At 43.1% G+C, this 26,427-nt stretch overlaps 1 long non-coding RNA gene across 2 annotated transcripts in view; it reads right to left on the bottom strand.

Moving 5' to 3' along the window:
* Positions 1 to 16,535: 16,535 nt before the first annotated feature.
* Positions 16,536 to 26,427, bottom strand: part of LOC128353053 (uncharacterized) — a 28,471-nt gene continuing 18,579 nt past the window's right edge. Inside the window, exons 1-2 of one of the 2 annotated variants that reach the window (XR_008320802.1) lie at positions 23,037 to 23,165; positions 16,536 to 16,963 (exon numbers count right to left, since the gene is read on the bottom strand). This is a non-coding gene — a long non-coding RNA (uncharacterized LOC128353053). Of the gene's footprint in view, positions 16,964 to 23,036; positions 23,166 to 26,427 lie in introns of those variants that run through there. The other variant, XR_008305416.1, reaches the window with a different exon arrangement.

The raw sequence follows: 26,427 nt of genomic DNA on the forward strand, positions 1-26,427 counted from the left end.
AATGGCAAGCAATGGGGTTAGAGAGCTTATCATAAATGCTGAAGTAACCAGGAGGACGCTTTATCAGAGAAAGAGAATATAAGACAAGAGTTGTCAGGTTAGAAAGTAAAGAGACAGCCAGGTGGTGGTGGTGGTGGTGATGTAGAACAGTAAGGGGAAATGTATGGAATAAATTTCAAAGTTTAAGAAGCAGTGTTAGGAAGGAGAAGGGGGCTGGAACTGGCAGAAATTGAAAGGAAGGCCATTTCCATTGTTCCATGAGGAGGAGACTTATCTCCAAGAGAGGAGAAAGAGGAGCAAGTAGTGTGAGAAGCAGAGGCATTGCTAGGTACTTAAAAGATCTAGGGCCTAGGTCCACACCTCCTGGCTCAAATACCAACTCCCATCAGTATACATTATGTGGTGGCAAAGCCACTGTACTGCTTGTTTGTTGTTGCACCTCCTTCATAACTCCCTTTCTCAGGTTTTACTTTGATTTTTTATTTTGTTTGCAGCAACAAAGTTGCTGCACAATTTGTTTCTTCCTTACCTCCTGCTGCTTCTTCTACTTCCTTATTTAGTCCAGCAGTCTGTATTGCTGTTGGGCATACATATTGCTGTTGGGCTGCCAGAGCACCAAAGAGAGCCCACATTCCCAGCATTTCCACCGCCTCTTTTCTTTTCCAAGAAAGCCAGTAGGTTGCTGGGGCTGCCGTGGCCACCACTTTAGAGAGCCTTCACAGTGCCACAGGGCTGCGAAGGCCGCAGGATCACTACCCCAAGAGAGCCCCTGGAATATTTTCTCCTTTTTCCAAGTCTGCACATGCCATAACGATAAGAGGGAGGAAAGGAGTGAGTGAGGGATGGGCAGAGCGGCTTCTCCCCATTATCTCTTCGACTTCTGGAGCAGAGGAGAGAAGGAAGAACAAGTGGCCCTTCTGTCCTTCCCCTTTTTTATGACAGTGCGAGCTTGGAAGGAGAAGCACAGGAAATTGATGGAGGAGGTGATGAATGGGTGTGCCCACTGGATAGGTTGGAATTAAAAATGCCAACCCAACATTTGCCCCAGCCACTGCCTCCTTCATACTCAAAACAAGGTTGGTGAGGTGGGTGGGGAAGCCAGAGATCCAGGACACCCAGCAAAATATGTGGGGCACAGCAGACTCCAAGGGCCCACAACTAAAAGCACACCCAGGGTTGGGAGGAGGAGAGACAGGTTTTGGTGGGTACAAAGAGTTGGAAAGAGGTCATGGAGTATGTCAGACTCCCAGGGGACGAGGTGGGCTCCTAGCACTTCTTAAACTCCAGAGTGACTGGAGCAACCCCAAAAAGGTCAGCCTCAGGAACAGCCAGGGGAAGAGGTTAGCTTGTCACCTGGGGAGTCGTCGCCACCCTCCTCCCCCCTCCCTCCTCCCTCCCCCTTGTGAGTGAGGGAACAGTAATTCCAGAAGGAGAAAGGAAGAGGGAGGGGATGATAAGGCAGCAATGGGAATGAGACTGGGACTGGGAGGCAAGAGAGAGGAAGAGAGAATGAACATGGGAATATGTTATAAAAAAGCAGCAGGCCTCTGTCAGATGGAGAAAATATACTTTTATTTAAGTGTGAGATTTTTGACACAGCTGAAAACATACAGACTTGGAGTGTCCAACCAACAAAGAAAGTTGCAGAAAAATGTGTTCCATGTACATGAATTAGAAATGTGAAAATGTTCATAATCAGCTGGCTCTAGGTGAGATTAGTAGAGGGTTGCTACTATCGAAACTTATCATGCTATGTTTGAACAATGCAATCTAGGCTTGTTGAAGCTCACAAAGGTAATGAGGCTTGCCACTCTGCCTCATACTCTGCAATATCTATTACCGTTAAATGAATTGCATACTTTCCAGTATATTCCACAAGTTATTATCTACTAAGTAGCATAGCATTTTACTTACCAAGTAAAATGGTAAGTAAGATAACTTAGATAAACGTTGTGATTTCATAATGTTTGTATTTTTAGACGGGTTTGAAAATGGGGCATGTTTTTCCTTCCTGGCAGCTCATGGTTTCCATGGCAGCAGCAAGTACTCGGTGAACTCGGTGGGCATTTAGAGTAAATAACGGAAGCTAGTACCTGTTTTGCTACTAACTTCAAAGGTCACAGAATCCAAATCCTTCTACTTTAAACAGCATGTTTTACCACAAACCGCACTCAGTGCACTGGCAGTTCCTATGTTCCTATGCACTATATTTGCAATATTAATGCTTCTGTTAAAAATGAGAAATACAAAAATAGCCATAAGCTCAAAAGTGTCATAGCATGTGATTTCTTAAAAATGGCATTTGTTCTCTATATAATCCTATACAATAGAAGCCCAAACATGCCAAGTTAAAGCCAGATACCTCTTGGAAATCTCATGTGTGGTATCACTCTTACTTGCTAGTTCATCCCCCTCACTGAATGAATCAACAAAGTACATAGTTAGGGGTTGTTCTTTTACTGGACATAGGAGATCTTATGAGAAATTGAGTATAGGGTGGGGGTGTAGCTTTTTTATGCTTCTGCACCACCTTTGTAGTCTGAGAATCTATTTTTATTATTTATTTATTATTTAACATATTTTATACCACCCAAAATGCAAGTCTCTGGGCGATTTACAACAAAATAATAAAAACAACAAGTAAAAAGATTAAAACAGTACAATAATTTAAATTTAAAATGTTAAAACTGTTTAAAAACAATTAAGACAGTATCTAATTAAAAGCCTAGGTGAACAGATATGTCTTGACTGCCTTTTTAAAAGTTGTAAGAGATGGGGAGGCACTTATTTCAGCAGGGAGCACATTCCAAAGCCTCGGGGCAGCAAGGGAGAAGGCCCATCCCTGAGTAACCACCAGACAAGCCAGTGGCAACTGCAGATGAACCTCCCCTGATGATCTCAATGGGCGGTGTGGTTCATAGTGAAGAAGACGTTCTCTTAAATACCCAGGACCTAAGCCGTTTAGGGCTTTATTTTTCCTGAAAACTTATTGGCAACCAGAGTAGATATTTTAAGATAGGAGCGATATGGTCTCTCTGAGATGACCTAGAGACCAACCTGGCTGCCACATTCTGGACCAACTGCAGTTTCTGGTCTATGTACATAGGCAGCCCCACATAGAGTACATTGCAGTAGTCAAGTCTGGAGGTGACCAGCAGATGTACTACTGTTCTGAGGTCATTTATCTCAAGAAATGGGCACAGCTGGCCTATCAGCCAAAACTGATAAAAGGCCCCTCTGGCCACTGCCTCAACCTGGGACACCAGGTAAAGACCCCCAGACTATATACCTGTTCCTTCTGGGGATGTGTGACCCCATCTAGAACAGGCAGATCAAAATCATCTCTTTAGTTCCAACCCCATAAAATAAGTACCTCTTTCTTATCTGGATTCAGTCTCAGTTTGTTATATCTCATCCAGCCCATCACCGCTTCCGGATAGGCATTTAGGGAGGTTATGCCTCCTCCTGATAATGTTGACATAGAGAAAAAGATTTGGGTGTCATCAGCTTACTGATAACACCCTGAACCCAATCTCCTGATGATATCTCCCAGCGGTTTCATATAGATGTTAAACAACATCAGAGACAATATGAAGCCCTGAGGGACACCGTATCGAAGTTCAGATTCTGAAGAACAACAGTCTCTGAGGGACACAACTGGAATCCGCCCAAGAGGTAGGAGTGGAACCACTGCAAGGCAGTGCCTCCCACCGCCAAGATGCTCCAGAAGGCTACTATGGTTGATAGTATCACATGCCACTGCGAGGTCCAAAAGGACCAACAGAGCCACACTTAGGAACATAGGAAGGTACCATATACTGAGTCAGACCCTTGGTCCATCTAGCTCAATATTGTCTACACAGACTGGCAATGGCTTTTCCAAGGTTGCAGGCAGGAATCTCTCTCAGCCCTATCTTGGAGATGCCAGGGAAAGAACTTGGAACCTAGATGCTCTTCCCAGAGCAGCTCCATCCCCTAAAGGGAATATCTTACAGGGCTCACACTTGTAGTCTCCCTTTCATATGCAACCAGGGTGGACCCTGCTTAGCTAAGGGGACAAGTCATGTTTGCTACTACAAGACCAGCTCTCCTCAGAGGCATCTGGTGGGCCACTGTGGGAAACAAGATGCTGGACTAGATAGGCCTTGGGCCTGATCCAGGAGGGCTGTTCCTATGTTCTGTGTTCAACACCATCTCAGCATTCTAACCAACCTCATGTTGATTGGTACCTTCCATGCACAGCTGGTGTGGGGGTGTTGTCAGTGAATGTAAGTATGACTTGTGGTAGTGACAAAATTTCCAGGGACTATAGGAGTAGTACTGTTACTATATTGACTCTTTTTTACTGCCACTTTGCTGTTGGGGAGCATTATGATGGCCAAAGCACGGTGTAAAAAGGTAAAGTGTGCCATCGAGTTGGTGTAGACTGTCGGTGACCACAGAGCCCTGTGGTTGTCTTTGGCAGAATACAGGAGAGATTTACCATTGCCTCCTCCTGCGTAATGGAGCTGTGGCTAATGTAGCTGGCCTTCAGGATTGGTGGCCCATTGTTTTTCTCAGTGGATGATTAGATTTTTGATGGGATCTGACTTTTTAATCATTTTGCAAAGAGTAATAGTTGGTAAGATCCTCTTCTCCCACTAATAATGTAAAAGAAGACCAAGGCTGAAGGCTATTGCAGGGCTGAGTGTGAATAAAAAGCTTGTAATGTACGGTTGATTGTGTATTTGAGAGAAACATAACACAGCCCTATAAAAGCTAGTAGAGTATAATGCAGTAAATTGCCATCTGTGCAGCTTGTGCAATCATTCTGTAACCTCACAGTTTGTGACCCGTATACATGACTAATACCTAAAATATCAATCAATCTTTATTATGGTCTCAGACCAGCAAAACACCTAAAATAAGCAGTTTCCAAACTTTTGTGCCTTTTTTACTGAGGAAGGAAGGAAGGAAATGCTGCTTATTACATTTGAAAGACTACCATAATTTTACACCTTAATCCTAAATACACTCCTGTGAAGTAGGTGCCACTGATCTCAGTTTAAGACTGAAGAACTAATTTTAAATAGCTACTTTGGAAATATACCTTTATCATTCTGTAATCGTAGGATCATATTTCCTTTATTCTGGATTACCTTCAACTCCTAATTCATAGTCCCGATGTGGTTCAAATTAGAATCTTCACTACACATTATGTGAGAAGCAGCAATTATTTTTTTAACCACTCCAATAATGTTCCTGGTCAGTTAAACTCCTGAGGCAGCTTGATAGATTTTATGGGATCTCTTTGTTCTCCAGGTAAGAAGGTATGTGTGGTACAAACTCAGGTATGTGGAAGAATCATTGTCTGTCTACTTGATAACAGTTTATATAATTATGAGTGATATAGAGAAAATAGATGCAGAGGTGTTTTTTTTTCATCTGATCTCCAAACAGATGGGGGTCCTAACACTCCAAAACATGGGGGTTCCTTAATTAAATGCATGAGCAAGTTCAACACAAACAAAAGTATTTTTTTCACAACACATACTTACCTCATAGAATTCACTGCTACAAGAGGTAATGATGATCACTTTTCGACAAGTTAACGGAGAACAGGCTATCAGCAGCTAATAGCCATAATAGCTAAGTGGAACCTCCATATTCAGAGGCAGCATGCTAGAAGGCATGCCTCGGAAGGCATTGCTAGAAGGCGAGCAATGGGGAAAGGCTATTGCCTTCATGCCTGCTAGTGCTAGTCCAATTCCTAGAGATGCTAATCTGGACAGACCTGCCCTGATATAACAGGACTCTTCTTATGTATTTAAAATGTGATTAATTGGCAACTTTTTAAAAAAGTCATTTAAGACTTACCTTTTGACCAAAGCTTTTTAACTGAACTGTGGTTTTAAATTGTTTTAAAGTTTTTACTTTTGTGGTTTGGCTTCTTTTTATGTTGTTTTAAGCTGCCCAGAGACAGAAGTTTGGGGCGGCATACAAATTTGAATTAAATAAATAAATAAATAAATAAATAAATAAATAAATATTGGCGTTACTTGAACTAAAGTATTTGCATTGTGCCCATCATCATTATCTGTTTTCAGGAGACAGTGTGCTGGTTGAAAGGGGGACAGTTTTTTGATCTCGTCACTCACTGGATATGCTCGAAGCCCGGGGGTTCCCAACCTTGGGTCCCCAGATGTTGTGGGTCATTGTGGCTGGGGATGATGTACTATGAGTGATATGAGGAATCAGGAATGCCTGAGGCTTACCATTTATCAGTGCAATTGGGAGAAGGAAAGTGCAACTTTGCTTTGCTTACACACAAGTCCCGTTATATTCAACGAAGCTTACTCGTTGTGCGATTGTGCATAGGATTATAGATTGTGCATAGGATTACTAAAAAGCACAATCTTCTTATAGAAGATTGTGCATAGGATTATAGTCTTTGACGCTGCCTAATGGTCATAATAGCCCTTTGTTAGCCTAGATATCAATTTGGGTTTCTACAGGCAAACAAAAATACTATGCATCATATTTCTACAAAACATTTTCCTATTTAGTTTTTATTCTTTAATTTTAAGTGAACTTCTTGTTGCTGTTTGCCATCTCTAGAAACCATTTTAGCCTATTCTCTTTAAAGAAAGTAAGCTTGTGAGATCACCCGGCATTCTGTGTATGTCTTGGTCCCCACCCCCACCCACCCTGTCAACCTCACAATGCCTGGACCAATATGAACCAAATTGGGCACAGTTGTAGGCATACCTCAACAGCATAGTTTGTGATGATATAATCCACCCCAATTCAAGAGAGAGGACACATGAATATTTTGTTGGAAGTGAAGGACTCTGTGCTGTCTCATGCCTTAATGACAGAGAGGGACAGATTAGTGAGTCAGAGGGCTAGAGAGATCAAGACATTGGACATCCTCTTCTCTACTGCTCTGACGCTATCCCTTTGACATGTAGATTTCTACTCTCAGGAACTTCCTTCCTGCCTCCCTCCCTTCCCTCTTCCTCTCTTCTCCCTATCACACACACACACTCTCTCTCTCACTATGTGTGCACAGAGATGCAGACAGCATCTGTCTTCATCCAGCTAGCTAGCTAGATTAGAGATACTATCTCTCCACTTTCCTATCTAGAATGGAGTTCTCCAATAAAGACTCCTTATATTGATTTGAAACTTTGAACTTTGAACTGGCTCCAAGTTTCTTTTGGCTCTTAGCAGACACGCATGCCTGGGCAGACTCTGCTGTGTTTTGCCTCTGTGCACTCTGCTGTAGGGGTGTGCAAGCTCCGGAGTCCCCCCGGTCCGGCATGGGGGGGACTGTTACTTTAAGCGGGGTGGTGGTGGTACGTACCCCCCCCACCGCTCTTCCCCCTCCGGCGCTGGTTCATTTAAACATCTTCTTGGGGTGGCAGAGTTCCTCCCTGCCGCCCCTGCCCCGTCATTGTTCCTTAAGGTTTAAAAGAGATGAGAGCTAGCGGCGTGCATGTGCCCTGCGCGGTGTGCTTGCTTGCCTGTGACGCTGGTGCGCATGTGCCGCATACGTCGTATCCAGCGTCAGAGACGAGCGCGCGCCGCTCAGGACGCATGCACGCCGCTAGCTCTCGTCTCTTTTAAACCTTAAGGAACAACGACTGGGGCAGGGGCAGCAGGGAGGAACTCTGCCCCCCCAAGAAGTTGTTTAAACGGACCAGCGCTGGAGGGGGAAGAGCGGCGGGGGGGGGAGTACCACCCCCCCCCCCCGCTTAAAGTAACATGGCCCCACCCATCCAAACCTCTGGACCGCCGGACTGCCGGACTGGTCCGGAGGTCTGTAACGTGTGTCCGGACTGAACCATGCACACTACTACTTTGATGTAATAAAAAGGTATCTCTTACCAGAGAGAATTCCCAACATATTTGAGGTGCAAGTGGGCTAACTTGTGGACCGCCTAGCTGATTTGGACCAAATTTGGTACAGTTGTAGTGAATGACACATAGGGAAACCTCAACATACAGCATAGTTTGTGATGATGTCTTCCACCCCAATTCAAGAAGGTAGATATGTGAACATTTAAAGCTGAAATGTGCTAGCTTGTGGAGATGGTAATTATCAATTAAGGTTATAGTGAGAGGAAAGTAGGCAGTTCAGTTCTTACCGGAACAACTCAGCCCTATCTTGGAGATGCCAGGGACGGAACTTGGAACCTTCTGCATGCAAGCATGCAAGTGCTTTTCCCAGAGTGGCCCCATCCCCTAAGGGGAATATCTTATAGTGCTCACACATTTTTATTTTTACATTTTATATCCTGCTCTTCCTCCAAGGAGCCCAGAGCAGTGTACTACATACTTAACTTTCTCCTCACAACAACCCTGTGAAGTACATTAGGCTGAGAGAGAAGTGACTGGCCCAGAGTCACCCAGCTAGTATCATGGCTGAATGGGGATTTGAACTCGGGTCAAATGCAAGCCATAGCAGACACTGCTTAGCAAAGGGGCCTGGAGGCAGTGATGCACTGGGTGAGAGGTAACAGGTTGAGACTGAATCCAGATAAGATGGAGGTACTTATTGTTTGGGGTCAGAACTTGGGAGATGATTTTGATCTGCCTGTTCTGGATGGGCTCACACTTTCCCAGAAGGAACGGGTATGCAGTCTGGGGGTGCTTCTGGACACAAAACTCTCCCTGGTGTCCCAGGTTGAGGCAGAAGCCAGATGTGCCTTTTATCAGCTTCGGCTGATACGCCAGCTGCGTCCACTTCTTAAGATAAATGACCTCAGAACAGTAGTACATCTGCTGGTCACCTCCAGACTTGACTATTGCAATTCATTCATTCATTCATTCAATTTCTATACCGCCCTTCCAAAAATGGCTCAGGGCGGTTTACACAGAGAAATAAACAAACAAACAAACAAATAAACAAATAAAGCTGCAATGCGCTCTATGTGGGGCTGCCTTTGTACGTAGTCCGGAAACTGCAGTTGGTCCAGAATGCAGCAGCCAGGTTGGTCTCTGGGTCATCTTGGAGAGACCATATCACTCCTATCTTGAAAGATCTACACTGGCTGCCGATAAGTTTCTAGGCAAAGCACAAGGTTTTGGATATAACTTATAAAGCCCTAAACAGCTTGGGCCCTGGGTAAAGAGAATGTCTTCTTCACTATGAACCACACCACCCATTGAAATCATCAGGGGAGGTTCATCTGCAGTTGCCTCTGGCTTGTCTGGTGGCTTCTTAGGGATGGGCCTTCTCCCTTGCTGCCCCGAGACTTTGGAATGTGCTCCCTGATTAAATAAGAGCCCCCCCCCATCTCTTACAACTTTTAAAAGGGCAGTCAAGACGCATTTGTTCACCTAGGCTTTTAATTAGATACTGTTTTAATTGTGTTTTGTGTTTTAATAGTTTTAACTTTTAAATTTTAATTGTTGAGGTGTTTTAATCTTTTTATTGGTTGTTTTTATTCTCTTGTAAACCGCCCAGAGAACTTGCATTTTGAGCGGTGTAAAAATATGTTAAACAAACAAACAAACAAACAAACAAATAAAATAAATGCATGCTTGCTACCTAAAACTAATAGGTTTGCTACCCTAACTTAGAATCCATCATGTATCACTTCAATTTTGATCAGTACCCAGTTCTAGGAACCACATAGTACTTGTGAATCTTCATCTTCTAATTTAAAAGCCAGGGAGGAGCAGTGGCAGTGAAAAATCCATTCACAAACTCTTTTCACTGCCTTCATTCACACATGCATTATTACACACCCACAGTCACACCCACACCCACAGCCACACACACTACAAGCACTTCCTCAATTTTTCTGGAATTTACCTTAAATTTCTTAGTTATTGTCAGCTGATAACTTGTCACTGCCGGAACACTTCTGTTTTTAGCCTGCTTTCCTTAAGGAAAGTAATCTTATGAGATCACCCATCAGTGTGTGTGCCCGTACGTGTGTCCCCCCCGCCATCAACTCCGCAATGTCTGGACCAATATGAAGCACATTGGGTAAAGTTGTAGTGATTGATACATAGGGACACCTCAACGGCATAGTTTGTGTTGATGTCACCCACCCCAATTCAAGATGGCAGACGCATAAATGTTTGAGGTGCCAGTGGGCTAACTTGTGGACTGTCTAACCGATTTGAACCAAATTGTGTACAGTTGTAGGAATAGTGAAAGGAAAGTAGGTAGATTAGTTCTTACCAGAACTTCTTGTTTAATCCTCAGTCTGCAGACCCATCTCTTATTCTCTGTATCATATTACTCAGATATCACTCTTAGAAATGGTCAAATTTGACATACAGAAAAGGTTTCAGAATAGAAATGCAAAGATGATTTGTCATCATTAAGTGGCACTTATTTATATAGCTCTTGTAAATGCTACAGTGCAGACTTTCCATTTCAGCAAAGGCATCTACCATCTAGCATTAAACAGACTGGGATTGACTGTCATTCTTAGATAATTAAATGGAAATATGAGGCTGATTTTTTAAAAAAATCTTCATACCAATTTAACTTTGCTTCAGGGCAGAACTCCAGGACAGGCACTTTGAGCATCCATCATATTTATTATGCAAATATCTGAGTCCGAAATATGCACTTTATTTGAGCAGATGTTAGACCCTAATTACATTAGTTAATGCCTTTGTGAAATGTAAACACAAATGTTCTATCAAATGGCACTATCAACTAACTACTTTCTTCTTTTTCCAACTGCTTTTCACATCCTCTTTTTTTAAAAAAAGCAATTTTCTAATTCTTTATTGTTTTCCCCTTTCTTCAAAGCACAAAACCACAAAATCAAATGATTAACCACATGAATATCACTGTTTATAAAATCAACTTAGCATTCCTATTAATTACCTGAGGGAGCATGAACAATCACAATATTTTAAGAGCAAACTTCCATGTTAATCATGGAGTTCTATAACTGCATTGTCTTGCTGTCACGCAAGGCTTATATCTACCCTGCAATCTTATTAAACCTGTATTAGTTCGGATCAGGGATTACTCTAAGGGATAGCAGGTACTCTCCCTAAAAAATTTCCGACTCCCACTTTTCTTTCCCCATCCTCCAGACTAGAACTTTAAAGCAAACTGAAAGACATTACAGTCATAGTATATTATGGTTCTATAGCCTGTATTAATTATTTTAAAAGACCTCCATTGTTTAAAGAAGCCTCACCCACTCACTTCTCTACCCCAGAACAAGCAGCAGAAACAAGTACAGCCAGGTAGATAGGAGCTTCTTCTAGCCTCCCAGGAGCCAGGCCAACCCCTTCGCTTTCTTCCTGGCAAGTAACTGGGCTGGGTGAGACACTTAGCCTCCTTCCGATGTTATTAAAAATCCCTGCTGTAGCCATCCACGGTGGGACAAATTGGGAGGAAATCCTGCCTGGCATGCGTGTCACTCACCCACATGCCCCACCACTCACAGTTATAACAGGGCTAGTCTGGAGAGGGAAGAGCCCTCCTCGTGATAGTGGGCACACCCATGATTGAGAGGGTAGATTGATCACCCTCACAATAACAGATGTGCCTGTCATCGCGGGAAGGCCTTTCCCTCTTCAGACAAGCCCCATCTGAGCAGCATGGTGCATGGGTGAGTGATGTGACAGAGGCGGAATTTCCTCCACCTTCACGCCTATGTACGCAGCTATAGCGGGGCTTTTGGATAATGTCTGAATCAGGCTTATGTCATCTCCCCTGCAGATTTCAGCTAGCCTGCTACTGACCTTTCTCTCCATGTAGCTCTTTCTTGCCATAAGGTATTGGATAGCAGGAGAAAACTGGCCTGGAAAGCAGACTGGAGGGTTTGGCCTAATCCAAAAAGACAGTATTTTCTAAGCGGAATCCTTTTTTGGAATATGTTTGAAAATGTCAAGCAAGCTTCCTTAATAAGGCACATAAGCTATTTATTATTATTGTTGTTGTTGTTGTTATCATTATCATTATCATTATCATTATTATTTAAAAACAACCTCTAAGAATTTAATGTATAGCAAAATCCTCTCTTCCTCAATAAAATTCTTTGACACCCCTTTGCTTCCCCAAACTAATTGTTCTAGAATTGCTCCTTGCTGGTGAATGCAGGAACACAGGGCCAGGATTGGCTGACTTGGTAGTACAGGTTGAGTATCCCTTTTCTAGACATCCGAAATCTGGACACGATGCCATTTTAAACAGCATTTTAAACATGCAGTCAAAAATTACTTACACCGCGTACTTTGGGGCCAGAAGTGCTCTGCCCTCCTCCGCCAGAGGGTACCAGAGAGGGTGTTTGAGGAAGCTCTGTGTCCTCCCTCCCTACAAGTGCAGCAGCCTCCAGGCTTGTGGGCGGCAAGATGGCGCCCGTCATCGCATCAGCCAGCTTTTCACCCTGGTGGCCCAAGAGGCATGGAGAGGGAATCCTGCGGGGGTGCCACTGCTGACAGACCACCTGCAGGAGAAGCCGCTTGCTCAAACGCTCCACCAGCGGCTTGTTAACTCTCCAGCAGCTCCCAGCAGTGTGCTGCTGCTCCAAGCCACGCACCACGTGTTTGGGCACCTTCTTTGCTTTCTTTTTATGCTTGTTCAAAAATCCAGATTCCAAAATCCGGAAAAGTCCAAAATCCGGAACACTTCTGGTCCCGAGCAGTCCAGTTAAGGGGTACTCAACCTGTAGACAAAAATTTGCCCCGAAAAAGATGTGTAAATGCCTTTAATTGATTAGAGAAAATTCAACATTTTTACTGCTAGAGAATGAACCTATTCCTACAATATGAGCTGCCTGGGATAACCCAGGAGGCTCATGTTGACTGGAGCACCAGGAGTCCTCTGCACCCGGTTGCTCCAGACCTGGCTATCCCAGCTCCTGTACCCAGGTCTTTACCAAGGTAGAATGAACCTACAGTTTATTCTTCCTTGATAGATGATCATGTGCATGATCACCCCAAGTAGCTAGGCTCTCAACCAGCCTCCACCATTTTAGGCAGTGAGCTGGGGGAAGGAGTAGCTACACAGAGCAGAATGGCTGCAATAATGACACCAGCCACTCTACTGCTTGCACGCTGAGCTCCTGGAGGCTTTCCCCCTCCCACTGGTGCTCTGTCACTCACTGCCCTGTGCTTATGTGGGTGCATGAGTGACAATGTTCTGTAGAACATTCTGCTTGTCTGAGGGAGGCAGGCAGGAACCTGGCTCCCTGCTAGTGCTCCCTTGTGCATGTGTAAGTGGTCATGGGAATGACCTTAATATCACTCAATGATTTGAAGAGTGGCATCTTATTACATACATGGAGAGATACAGGAGTACTTAAATACAAACTAAATGACAACTAAACTCTTTAATAGTTTCATATCAGAGGCGTATCTAGGGAAATAGCGCCTAGGGCAAGCACTGAAATTGTGCCCCCTGTCCAAACATCTGACACCCATCTTTCAGATAACTTTATCATAATATCAGCTGAAAAATACAAGCCAAGCTTATTAATCTTTTAATATTTCAAAAACTATTTAGCAGTGGCCGTAGCCAGACCAAAAAATGCTGGAAAACTACAAATTTTTGGGTATCAAATACCCAAATACTATGTGGAGGTGTACCTGGAAAACTAAACAGAAGTGCCTGTCTAATTCTTTACTATGCATTGTAGCATCACTGTTACATAAGTTTTAAAAATAAATGGAAAATTTGACTTTTCCCAGATACTCTAAAAATAATTAAAGGATATGCTAATTCATTATTAATTCTGGTGTTATTATTAGATCTTAGTACCCAGAATGTTGGGGGCAATATGCTAAATCATTGTAAACCCCGCTTAGAGAGCTCCGGCTATAGAGCGGTATATAAATGTAAGTGCTATTGCTATTGCTATTGCTATCTTGCATTTGTTGGTTACATTTTTTAACCTCTTCTACCCAGCCTGCTTTTTTATTATAATCTATTGGATTGTCCCATAATTTCCTCTAGAATTGCACTGTTTCTTCTTTATTTGGTGTTTCTACGTTTCTTGCAGTTTCTCCTTCCATCCTTTGGTAGAAACGTTTCCGATTCGACTGGATTTGGAGATTCTGCCTGCGTTGTGTAATTCTGGCTTCGTATCTGCTAATCTTCTTTGACACTGCTGTTATTTGCTGCTTTATTATTCCAGAACTTCTCTAATTTTCCTTGAATATAGATGGTATTTCCGGATCAGATACTGTTTGGTGTTTTCATTCTTCAGCTTCTTGTCTTTCATATCTTTCAATTTACTAGCATCTGATCTAAGCCTGGCGAGTTTATTTTCTAATCTAATTTTCCATTTAGGTGATGTACTGCTTTCTTTTTTAACAGGTCCACTGACCTTATATCCAAGCTCTTGTGTTATTGTTGTTGCACTTTACATTAGTCAGTTTGTTTCTTGCAACTTATTGGTTGTTATTTCTGCAAGTGCAGCATTTGCATCTTTTAATGCCTGAGCAAGTTGTTTTTTGGCAACTGTTTTTAGAACTGGAAGTCGAACCCTGGTGGTTGTTTGGTTCGTGTGCTCACTTATTTTTTGCTTTAGTTCTTGTTGCTTTTCTATTAAATCTGTGCAGTAGTTTACTTTTAGGGGTTTAGTTGGCTTAATTCAATTGGTTGGTTGTTTCTTCTACACTCCCCCCCGCCTCCTTCCCCAGTCTCTTTTCCTTCCCTCCCTCCCTCCACCTCCTGCCCCAGTCTCGCTTTTTGCCCTCCCTCCCCATTCCCCTCCCGACCTGGCCTCAAACAGACGCCTGGGCTTCGCCCCGCTGCCCCTTCCCCTCCTGACCTGGCCTCCTTCAATGGGCGCCGGGGCTTTGCCCCTTTGTCCTGCTGCCCCTCCCCCTCTCGACCTGGCCTCCACCGCGAGCTTGCCCGCCCACTTCCCCAAGCGGGTCACTGCTAGCCGCACGCTTCCCTAAGCGGCCAGCTGCCTTGTCGCCAGCTTTCCCAAATGGCCCAACGCTCTCGCGAGTGGTGCCAATTGGTGCCCAGCCAATCCAGCACTTCCGTGGCTCAGCCAATCAGCTGAGTGCCAGGACACACTCTTCACACATCAGGACAGGCACATCTACAAGGATTAAATATAGCATTCAGGTTTTTGAGATGAAGGCAAAGGGGAGGTTGACTGATTTTGAATTTGAAAGAGTTCAGTAACAGTGGCATCTTGTATTGCCGACACCTCCTCCACCTACACCTGAGCAACTTCTTCAATTGGTGGTAATTCTTCTTCCATATCTTGTGCCTGTATTGCTCTTTGCAGTTCTTCCAGCTCAACTTCTGTGAATACTTTATTTCTTATTATGAATCTTCTCTGGTCTGCTAGCCTTTGTTCTGTTATTCCTGTATCTGGATGTGTCTCTTTCCAGATTTGGTACATTCTGTTAAAATAACCTCTTCTAGTTGGACTAGACTTGTAATAGCAAATCATTATTTCCTTGTTGGTGTTTTTTGTATATTTTTTTCGGTTAAGCGACGTTTCTTCCAGTAACCCTGCAGTCTCCAGCCCTGGTTGTTCAACTGAAGATCCTGAGTCCTGTAGCCCACTTGCCACCAGATGTCCAGGGAATCCAGCACCTGGCACGGTCCCTGTTGACCCGGGCGATAACCGATCTGGTATAGATTTATTAAAGTTACGTCTCACCATATTGTTTATGGGAGAGGCACTCTTTGTCTGGCTCCTCTGATGAGACCTGTCCAGTATGGTTTAACCTCTGGCATAGCTCTCACCTTCCTCAGAGCATGCAAGCCCCACAACCACGCCAAGGTAGTGCCTTGCTGGGGGTTATTATTCTTTTATTTTATTTTGACTCTGTCACCTCTCCTTCACTTAGCCATGAGATCTCACTTCTGACACCAGATTTTTATGAATGGGGGTTCCCTGGTGGATTGGCACACCTAAATTTGCTCTGGGTGGCATGGACTCTCCTTTCTGTCTGGCTGCAGCAGCAGTTTATTGATGCATCACTAGATGGTATTAGCGAGCTATCATCAGTGAGGGATCTGACTATATCCAATATCTGCACCTTCACTTAAGGACAACTTTTCAGGCTGCAGTTTTACCTCTGCATCACCACCAAATAGTATGCCTGGCTACAGTCTCTGTGACCACACCCTCATGAAGTAATTATCCTTCAGACCAAAAGTGTGCCCATTAACTGGAAGCCCAGGTGTCCTTCTCCTTTTCACTCTCTTTCTGGTGAGGAGCTGTCTCCACAGGGTTGCTTAGTTGAATTGCTCCCAATCTGTCCTGTAGGCTACAGCCAAAAGGGCTGCACCATCTGTGTCAGGCTGCAATCTGAATTCTGCACCATCACCTTCTGTTGTCTCGGGATGTCTCTGGTTGATGTTATCAATTGGAGTCCTCTGGCCTTGATGGTTTCCATCATAAATATCAAAACAATGTTGTCAATCTTCTGGCCTCTTGGTCCATCTTAGGCATTGTCCATTGATGTTAGAGGAGGGGTGTAAGGGTGAGGAAGGTGACTTGGGTAGGAATTTTTGCGGGAACTAAGCCATATAATGTCTCTTACATTATTAAAGCTTGCCATAGCCTTGCAAATTGCAACAATAATACAAAAAGTGTCAGTTCTGCTCTAAATTTTATTTTAAATATTTTTAATCAGATCTATGTTTTAATATATTTTTTAGCTTAATATTTTAATTGTGTAATTTTTATAGTCTTGTTTTAATTTTTTGTGTGAACTGCCTTGGGATTGTTTTAATGAAAGGCGGTATATAAACTCAACAATAAAATAAATAAATAATCTATAAGCCAATTGCTGTTCTTACAAAATGTTCCTTTCACAAGTTGTTTAACATCTGTCATCCTGACTCATTTGAATATACAGGAGATATAAGCCACAGTCCAGCAGTCAACCAGGTCATTCATAAATCCTTCACAAGCCCATTATACAAAAATATTGAAGACAGGGCTTTCCCTCTTTCTTCCCATTGTGCTTTACGTGAACCAGAGTCTTGCAGCTCCTGCTTTACAGCTCGATGAGAAGGCTGAAAAATTAATACAATATCAATATCAATGTTATGAAATAAATGATAAATAAAATATCAGCATTTGAGCATAGTGATCTATAAGACACATAGGTACATTTAAAAGGCACAGGAATACAGCTTTCAGTATAGAAACATAGAAAAGAACTTCAGTCCCGTGGTGTTGTGAGAGGAGATCTACATCAGGGGGATTGGGCCGAGGTTCATAACAAGTGCAGTTGAGGTAGCTGTGTCCATCCCTGATGGATACATAGAGGCTTAACACATTGTCCATGTGTAGAGCTGGGACGGGTTTGGCGGGGAGAGCCAAACAATGATGAGCCCTGGGTGGCTGGATCAGCCACCCACACGACTACTGGCTCCGTCATGGAGCCAGTAGGGGCTGCGGGGATTGGGGCCCCCGGTCCCCAGAAGTCCTAGGATGCCCCAAGCGAGTGTGCGGGGCATACTGGGAAAACCTCTCAGGCTGGGAGGCTGGTTGTTGCCTCCTGGTCAGGGGTCTACTCGTGTATTGCCACAGCACAGAGGCTCATCACGGTGGCAGCACTTGAGCAACAAAACAAGGTTAATGGAGTGTGTGCTCCATTAACCTTATTTAAGGGGAGAGGTTGGTAGGCAAGCTGCCGGGGAACCACTGGGCTTGCCTGCGAGCCCGGAGGTTCTCACAATGGGGGAAAACCGGACTGCGCTCCTTTAGCCAGGTTTACACCCATCATGAGAAGAGCCTCATAGAAACATAGGAAAAAATATTCAGTCCCATGGAGCTTTTTCACAAAGTGCTTTAACCTCGAATCTCCGCTGGAAGAAAGTGTATGCATTCGCAAATCAGCTAGATTCTTGCTAAAGTCCATGTGAAATCTTTGGGAGCACTTCACACACAACTGGGGTTTTTCCTTCAGAGTTTAAGCTTAGCCCAATTTATGTCTGGGGTAAAAAATTGTGTATTTCAGCTACTTTTTCTGGATAAAGTGAGAGTGGCTGCCAGTCAAGCTTTTGAGATGCAAATAGGAAGCTGCCTTCTACAGATGCAAATAGTGGGAAAAACAGTTTTCAGGCAGCAAGCTACACTTTGCTGGCTGGCTCTAGGACGTTATTGACCAGAAGGAAAACCCAGAAGCAAGCAGTGCAAACATACACAAAAGAAAACTCAGAGAGGAGAGGAGCTGCTTCTGTCATGCCACAATTCCTATTTTAAGTGGCTTCACTCATTGGATATGTCAAGAGCTGAAAGCACTGTCTGAAAAAACTCATGGTGATATGAGAGGAGACCCAACTGCATCAGGGAGATTCGGCCAAGGTTCATAACAAGTGCAGTTGAGGTAGCTGTATCCATCGCTGATCCTGGGTAAACCAAGTCAAGGGCACAAGATCATAAGTGAAATGTCTGTGTCTCCTTGCTGGTCTTTGTTTATTTTCTAATGCCCAAGACCAGGCCTTATACATGGTGAAGATCCCAAAGTTGCTACCACATGGCCAAGTAACACTACAGAATTCTCTATAGGCTGACATTATTATATGAGACCCTTTGGAGCAGAAGCATGTTTTTAGATGCCTTGGCAACTTGGAAGTGATGTGAATCTCTATAGAGGCCTAGAGCACCTGACATTTGTGGGCACTCCCAATCTGGCCACAGTATTGCCAGCCATATTATTAGAAATGTCTCTTGGTCCAACATTTGTACAAATGGTCAAATAAAGTCCAAATAAACATTTATTTGTCAGCCAACAAAAGCCCAGAGTAGTTGACATTTCCTATGTAAATTCAAAGAGTGTACAAAGAGCAGCATTCTCAAGCTTTAGAGAATATGATTTTTACTCAGTATAGTAGAAAATCTTACCTACAATCCAAACAGGCTTTCAAGACTGCAGTGAATGTAGTGCATCCAGGCCCCCACATTGCAGAGGGCTTGAAAATTTTGATTGTCACTTGTACTAAGGAACGACCAGTTACCACTATTTTAAAGTAAACCACTCTTGTTGCAAAACTTCCTGGCCAAGTTTTGATTCCAATTTTCTGAGAACAATTTTTTAATATATATAGTATGAACTGAATACTGATAATGTGGTACTGGGAAATGAAAGGGCAAACCATCCTACAAAGATTTAACTAGATTTAACTATATTAGAGTTGGGTATGTAAATGCATTTTAAGTAATAGTTTTACACTAAAACATCTATGCAAATATTTAAATACTTTTTCATTTTCTCTTTAACAATATAAGGCTGTGTGACTTATCTCACACCTCACAAAGAGATCCCCAGGATCTGAGCTGATTTGCAGTGAATGGGAAGGGAGCTCTTCCTGTTGCCTATCATTCCTGTTTCCTTCCTAAAGAGGAGATTTTAGACATTTGTGGCTTTAGATCACATATAATATAAATCAGCACTATTATGGTTGTGGTACTATGTTGCTGTGTTGTTCAGAGCTATAAATCTCAAATAAAAAGTCTGTTTTCTTGCTGATAAACTATCTTGCTGAATGAATGCATATAGATGTCTTTATTTTCCAGAAAGTGCACATAATGTGAGACCATTTCCTGTCATTATCACTTACTTATAAGTAAAATAAATGAATACAGCATTCAAGTACATGAAGCCTGCTAGATAATATGTTTTAGCATCCTAGGGTTGAGCCCATTAGCCATCACTTTTGATTAAAAGAAATGTGCTAGGAAGCAGTTTGTTTTTTCGAGCAAGGAAAATTCTGAACTTACTGAAGTCAGTCAGGAGTCTGGCCACTATTTTGCTTTATGGAATGCCAGGGATTTACCAGCTATCATCCTACAAGAATTTATGTAGATATACTGCTGAAATCTAAGAGAAAATGCGGTGTGATGTTCTTTTAGAAAGCAAAGAGCATTCTAAGTTTTAACAAACACAATGCTTTTATTGAAGATCTCTTTTAGGAGAGATCTCTCTCCTTGCTTGATATAATAAACACTCCAACATGCTTCTGCTGGTCCAGATTCAGACAGTTCTAATCAATAATGAAACTATACAGTTCTTAAAGGGATAGTATACTATTCCCATATGTGGTACCTTGAAGAGAGACACTGCCAAAGCTACACTTTCTGCCTGATTTGTGAATGAGTGTGAAAATCTCCATCAACCTTGCATGCAATGGGCAGGATCCGGGCTAGATTAGTCATAATTAAGCATCATTGAAAGAAATAATGCATGCCTAATATCTCACTGGTTTTCAATGAAATTTAGTCATGACTAACAGTCTGGATCCTGCCCATTGTGCTATTTTCCCTCTGCCAAAAAAGCATGAAAGTTTGATTGATTATAGGGTTGGTGAGAAAGCATGTGCTATAAGAAGAAGGGAACAGAAAACAACAGCAGCATGACTTAAGGTACACAAATGTTGTTTCAACCTTTGAAATAACAAAGGTTAGTTTCCAAAACTTAATGCATCCTGACGTGCTTTCTCTGTTGATTACAATAGGCAGATGCTATATCCTAATGGAGATAAAAGGTAGCCTGTAGTTGAAATCTACACCAGATGTTCATTATGCCATATTATGTGACATTTCCCATCTGGTCTAAATTCTAATATTGAGCATACTGCAATCTTAGGACCTATGCAGATGATTTTTAAATGCAATAATTGTGTAACTGTTGTTCAGTTGTTAAACAGAATCCAGTTAGTTACCATTTCCCAAAGTAATCCTCCTGTTGTGGAAAAATGACATTTCCCCAGTTCTCAAAGCACAATAATGTATCAGTGGGAAAATACAATCAGCCTCTTCCTACTCTAGCTAACACATCAGGTGTGGAATGAAAATGCCCTTGAATTCGCTAGGTGATGACTGACCCAACCCCCCCCCCCATATATGGAGAACTCTAACATCAATATATTTCTCCTCCTGCCCACATGCAATTCAAGTTCAGCACAGTTCTCCACCCCAGTTTAGTACATCCATCCCTATAGGTTTACAAAGTTTGTTTCATGGGGATGAGCTGTTGTGTGTGCTGCAGACACCTAGATAGGGATGTGCATGGAACCGGTTTGAAGAACCAGTGGTTCCGCCGGTTTGAAGGCAGTGGGGGTGCCACTTTAAGAGCGGGAGAGGGTGCACCTACACCTTCCACCAGTTCAGCAGTTCACTAAGAGTTCAGCATGCCTCTGACCAGAGAATCTCTGGTAGGGACAGTTAAAATGGACACAGGGTCAATCTTTGGTTCTGATATAGCAGATATGTTATGGGTCATAACAGTTCTGCCCCAGCACAGCACATCTCTAGTAGCCGTGGTGGGTGGAGAGAGAGAGAGAGAGAGAGAGAGAGAGATATTAATTAGATATTGTTTTAACTGTGTTTTTAATAGTTTCAATGTTTTAAATTTTAATTGTTGAAATATTTTAATCTTTTTATCTGTTGTTTTTATCATTTTATTGTAAACTGCCCAGAGACCTGGATTTGGGGTGGTATACAAATGTGTTAAATAAATTAATTAAAAATAAATAAATGAACTTTAAGTCGTTAGGGAAAGGAAATTCTCCTTTATTTTATTTTGCTATGTAAGCCACTCTCAGTGCTTTGTTTAAAAGCGCTATTGTAAGCAACATTCATTCTGTTCTAGGGGTGGGGATGTGCACGGAACTGCAGCAGGGTGGTTCGAAGGTGGCGGGGATGCCGCTTTAAGAGCGGGGGAGGGTGCATTTACCCCTCCCACCACTTTCCCCCCACCGGCACCCTTTGTTAAGAAAGCTGATTGGGGCGGCAACAAACCTCCCTGCCGCCCCATTGCCCCCATCAGCCAGATATGGCAGGAAGTCCATGACGCACCTGCAATGCTCACATGCTTACACCACCTAGAATCAGTAGAGATGATCTCTGCAACCTCTCCAGGTTCCTTGAGCTTGACTCAGCTCCCCTCCGCTTCACCCTTTCTCCTGACAGCTCAGCCTGCCTAAGCTGCCACCCACCCACTTGCCTCCTCCTTTCTCCCTAAGTTCCCTCTGTGTCTCTGTCTCTTCCCTTCCTTCCCTTAGATTGTTAGGATGATTTTGGTTGCTAGCTGTCAACACTGATTTTTTTAAAAAAACATGCATTCAACTTGTAAGATAGCTATCATGCATATGCTAGAATTGTTTTAGAATATGACTTCCATTATTATTATTATTATTATTATTATTATTATTAATTCGATTTCTATACCACCCTTCCAAAAATGGCTCAGGGCGGTTTACACAGAGAGATAACAAACAAATAAGATGGCTCCCTGTCCCCAAAGGGCTCACATTCTAAAAAGAAACATAAGACACACACCAGCAACAGTCACTGGAAGTACTGTGCTGGGGGTGGATAGGGCCAGTTACTCTCCCACTGCTAAATAAAGAGAATCACCACGGTAAAAGGTGCCTCTTTGCCCAGTTAGCAGGGGTCTATGTTGTTATGTTGTTAACTTATGTTGTTATTAGTTCAATAAAGCTTTAAAATTACTGAAAGTTGTGGTATTGGTCTTATGTCATCTTTCGACCAGTTTTGATCTGTGATTCCCTTACGAAGAACAGGTAGCCACTGGGTGGCAAGTGCAGCCAAGCTCCTTTTCACTCCGGCATAGCTCCTGAGCATACACAGAGTGCAGAAGTGACTTTGGGGCACAACAGAACAGGGGCCTGCCCCTCACTAAATTATAGGGATCTACCACTTTAAAAGGTGCCTCTTTACTCAGTTTCTAGGATTAAGTATTTATTTATTTAAGCAACTAGCTAACCCTGCAAAGAACGTCTGTGCTCTCTTTGGGGCTGGCTGTTTCCCCCTCCTTCTCCCTTCTGCCCCAGTCTCTCCTCTTTCCCTACTCCCTCCAGCCCCATGCTCTCCTGCCTTCCCCCCTTCCATTCCTCCCCCCACCATCTGCACAGAGCCTCACTGGGTAGCGGGCGGCCAAAAAAGGCCATGCTGCCACCGTTCCTCCTCCTGGGCGACAGACAGGGAAGCCCTGCCAACCATTTCCCTCCTGTCCCAGCCTCCAATGGGTGCCGGAGCTGTGCCCCGCTGCCCATTTCCCTCCCGCCCCAGGCTGCAACAGGTGTGAGGGCTTTGCCCCACCTCCCATTCCCCACTCACCCTCGCCAGCGCCGTCTGGGCCAGGGCCAGTCCTTCCTGCTGCCTTCCGCCTCCTCCCAGCCCAGGCCGTGGCTGCGACGGTTGCAACTGCGGCTGGGCTAGGCCTGCTGCCACCGCCTCCTCACAGTGGCTGGGCCAACCGGTGCCCAGACAATCAGGCGCGTCTGCCAGCCAACCGGAGCTCAGCCAATCAGATGCCTCCTTCGCCGGCATGCATAGCCTTGCCACATCCCCACACATGGCTGGTGGCTGGCTAAGAGAATTAAGTATAATGATTCTGAGGCCATGCTTCAGACCTTCAGACATTGTACAGGGCAATGTACAAAACAACGAAATAAATACAACAAATACAATACTGAATTGATGGAGCATACAATAAACTGTAGCATAAAATTCAATTTGTGCAATTAAAAGCCAGCATTCAGTTAAAGGTGCCCTTCTTTGAGGAAGAAGCTTTAACTGCTACATCTGCTCCTGTGGGCTTCTGTTGGCTATTCCTCTTTTAAGGTTATACAGACAACTATAAAGGTCCTCCCAAACTGCCAAAGTGTAGTACTTAGTTACTGTGACCAGATAGCACCAGCTGCTTTTGTTTCAGGGTGGGCAGGGCATCTTCTCATCCAGGTAGCTGGGCAGCTTGCAGTTCCTGGCATTTTCAGGTGGCATAGATGGCTTATGAAGCCTCCGTGGGGGGCAATATTGGGAAAAGTCCCAAACTCCAGGTCTTCCAGTATTGGAAACTTCTCAAGCTTCAGGTTTTACATTTTAATTTCTGAACTTTAAGTAGGCAAAACAGGTATTCTGAGTAAGTAAAATTATTATGGGTTATAACTTTGTGCTCCAGGAATGGAAATCCTTCTGCTCATGGAAGGAGACGGTGCAAACAGAAGGACCCCTTCCGTGAGTGCAACTTCTCCATTTTCATTCATTCATTCGATTTCGATTCAATTTCTATACCGCCCTTCCAAAAATGGCGCAGGGCAGTTTATGCAGATAAATAATAAATAAATAAGATGGATCCCTGTCCCCAAAGGGCTCACAATCTAAAAACAAACATAAGATAGACACCAGCAGCAATCATTGGAGGTACTGTGCTGGGGGTGGATAGGGCCAGTTACTCTCCCCCTGCTAAATAAAGAGAATCACCACATTAAAAGGTGCCTCTTTGCCAAGTTAGCAGGGGTTATTTTGTTCATGGAGCATAAAGTTAGGATGTAACACAATACTGCTGCTGTTATTAATTATTGTTGTTGTTATTATTATTATTATTATTATTATTATATCAGGAAATAATAATTTCATAGTGACTGTCTATGTAAGATGGTGGCAAGAAATTGAACATCCTGGCATAGGTAGTGGTTAGAGTGTTGGACTAGAACCAGGGAGACCTGAGTTTGAATCCCCATTCAACCATAAAACTCACTGGGTGACTCTGGGCCAGTCATGTGACCCTCAGCCTAATCTACCTCACAGGGTGGTTGTGAGGATAAAAATAACCATGTATATCACTCTGAGCTCCTCAGAGCACAGAGGGATAGAAAAGTTAAAATAAATAAACAAATAAAATAAGTACTTTAATATTTGAGTTCATGTACCGGAAGCATGCGGGTCTCATTGAGAGCAGTGGGGTTTAGTTTTAAGTAAATTGGGACTGAACTACCGCATTAGGATGACTCTGCCGCTGTGAAGGAAGAATACTTTATACAAGCAATTGTCTCTCTTTTAATGAGCAGGTCCCATTATAACACTGCAATATTGCATTGCATATGAGAAATTGTATTTCAGGTATGCTCTACTTTATGACTTCAGTGCTAGAATACAAAAAAAAAGAAAGTTTGAGAACTTTTGAACAGTGCTATGATCAAAAGTGGTGGAAGGAATCTGTATCAGGGCCCGCCTGAACTGGTTAAAAAGCAACCACACAAATTACAATGTGATATATTAATGCAGAACTTCTCAATGCTGCATGCTTTACATACTTGGAAGGGTTTTGCTGAGTGTTATTTGCATTTTGAAATGCTAATAAGGAACTTTATGGTTTGTTTCATGGAGGAAAGCAGTCAGGTTTTTCGGCTGTTTGCTTTCTTTGGGAATTTTATTGAATTGAATATATTTGGTTTTATGGGCCTTTTAATAGAATGCAATACTACCTGGTCATTCCAGATCTTCATTTGGAATTTTCATTACCTGCATTATTTCTTATGACAGTTTTTGTGGTTATGTCTTTATTGTTCAATAAAGACAATACAAATGGTTTTTGTATTATGTGTTTGCATAATTTCTTCTTTGTCTTTCAACTTGCTACATCCTGTATAACTTCAACTATGTATTTGTCAATTATGTCTAATAAGTTAACTTTGGACTTTGTGTACTTTACTTATAAGTTGCAAGCAACCTGATTTGGGTGATTTCAGATGTGCACCAAAGCACAATCAGGCACTGTGGGATCGAGAGGTGGGAGTAATGTACTTAACACAAGGGCAGATCTTGTATGCCAGACAACCAAAGCTAATTTGCTAGTTTAGCAAATGTTATGGCAATGTAATGGCCATTTTTTTGCACGCCCTCAGTGAAGCTATCCCAATCCTGCTGTATGCAGATGACACTGCTATCATCTCACAAACTCCTGTGGACCTTAGGAGAGCACTTAGGCTCTTGGCCACTTACTGTAAGGACAACCACTTGGTAATTAATCTCCAGGAATCCAGAGTGATGGTCTTTGCCAAGAGGCCTAAAATATTTAACTGGCATATAGAAGGCCACCGTATAGGGCAGGTCAATAATTTTAAATATCTGGGTGTGGTTTTTCATGCCACTGGTTCATGGAAGGCCCATGTGGACTACGTTGCCCAACAGGCACAAAGAAGTGCTTCAGCAACATTAATATTCTTTCACTCCAAAGTTGGAGAGGTCATCCCTGCAGCGTTAAAGTCATTTGCTGATAAATCATTTGCCCAACTTTTGTATGGTGCACAACTTGGCCCCTACCCTAACTATAGGCCACTGGAGATAATCCAATCTAAGTTTCTTAGATACATAGTATTTCAATATTCAGGTCCCCTTGCTGTACAGTGTCTCCAATGCAGCGTTGGGGTTCGAAACAGGCCTCCAGAGAGTGGAAACAAAAGCATGGATTTTAATACTCAGTTATTGGCTTAGGATACATTTCTCCCCTCTGGAATTGATTCCTCTTATGTTGGCCAATAGGTTTCAATCCACCTGGACACGAACACTGATGGGTAAATTGTCATCACTCGGCCTCTCTGCTGAACATTTGTCATTATTAGATTACAGTCAGGTCAAGGAGATACTCAAACAGAAGCTCTTGGACATTGAACATCAGAACAATGTAAGCTCTATCCTGGAGACCATAAGAGGGTGCCTTGGCGAC

Source organism: Hemicordylus capensis, chromosome 4 (assembly GCF_027244095.1).
Source record: "Hemicordylus capensis ecotype Gifberg chromosome 4, rHemCap1.1.pri, whole genome shotgun sequence".
Classification (NCBI taxonomy): domain Eukaryota; kingdom Metazoa; phylum Chordata; class Lepidosauria; order Squamata; family Cordylidae; genus Hemicordylus; species Hemicordylus capensis.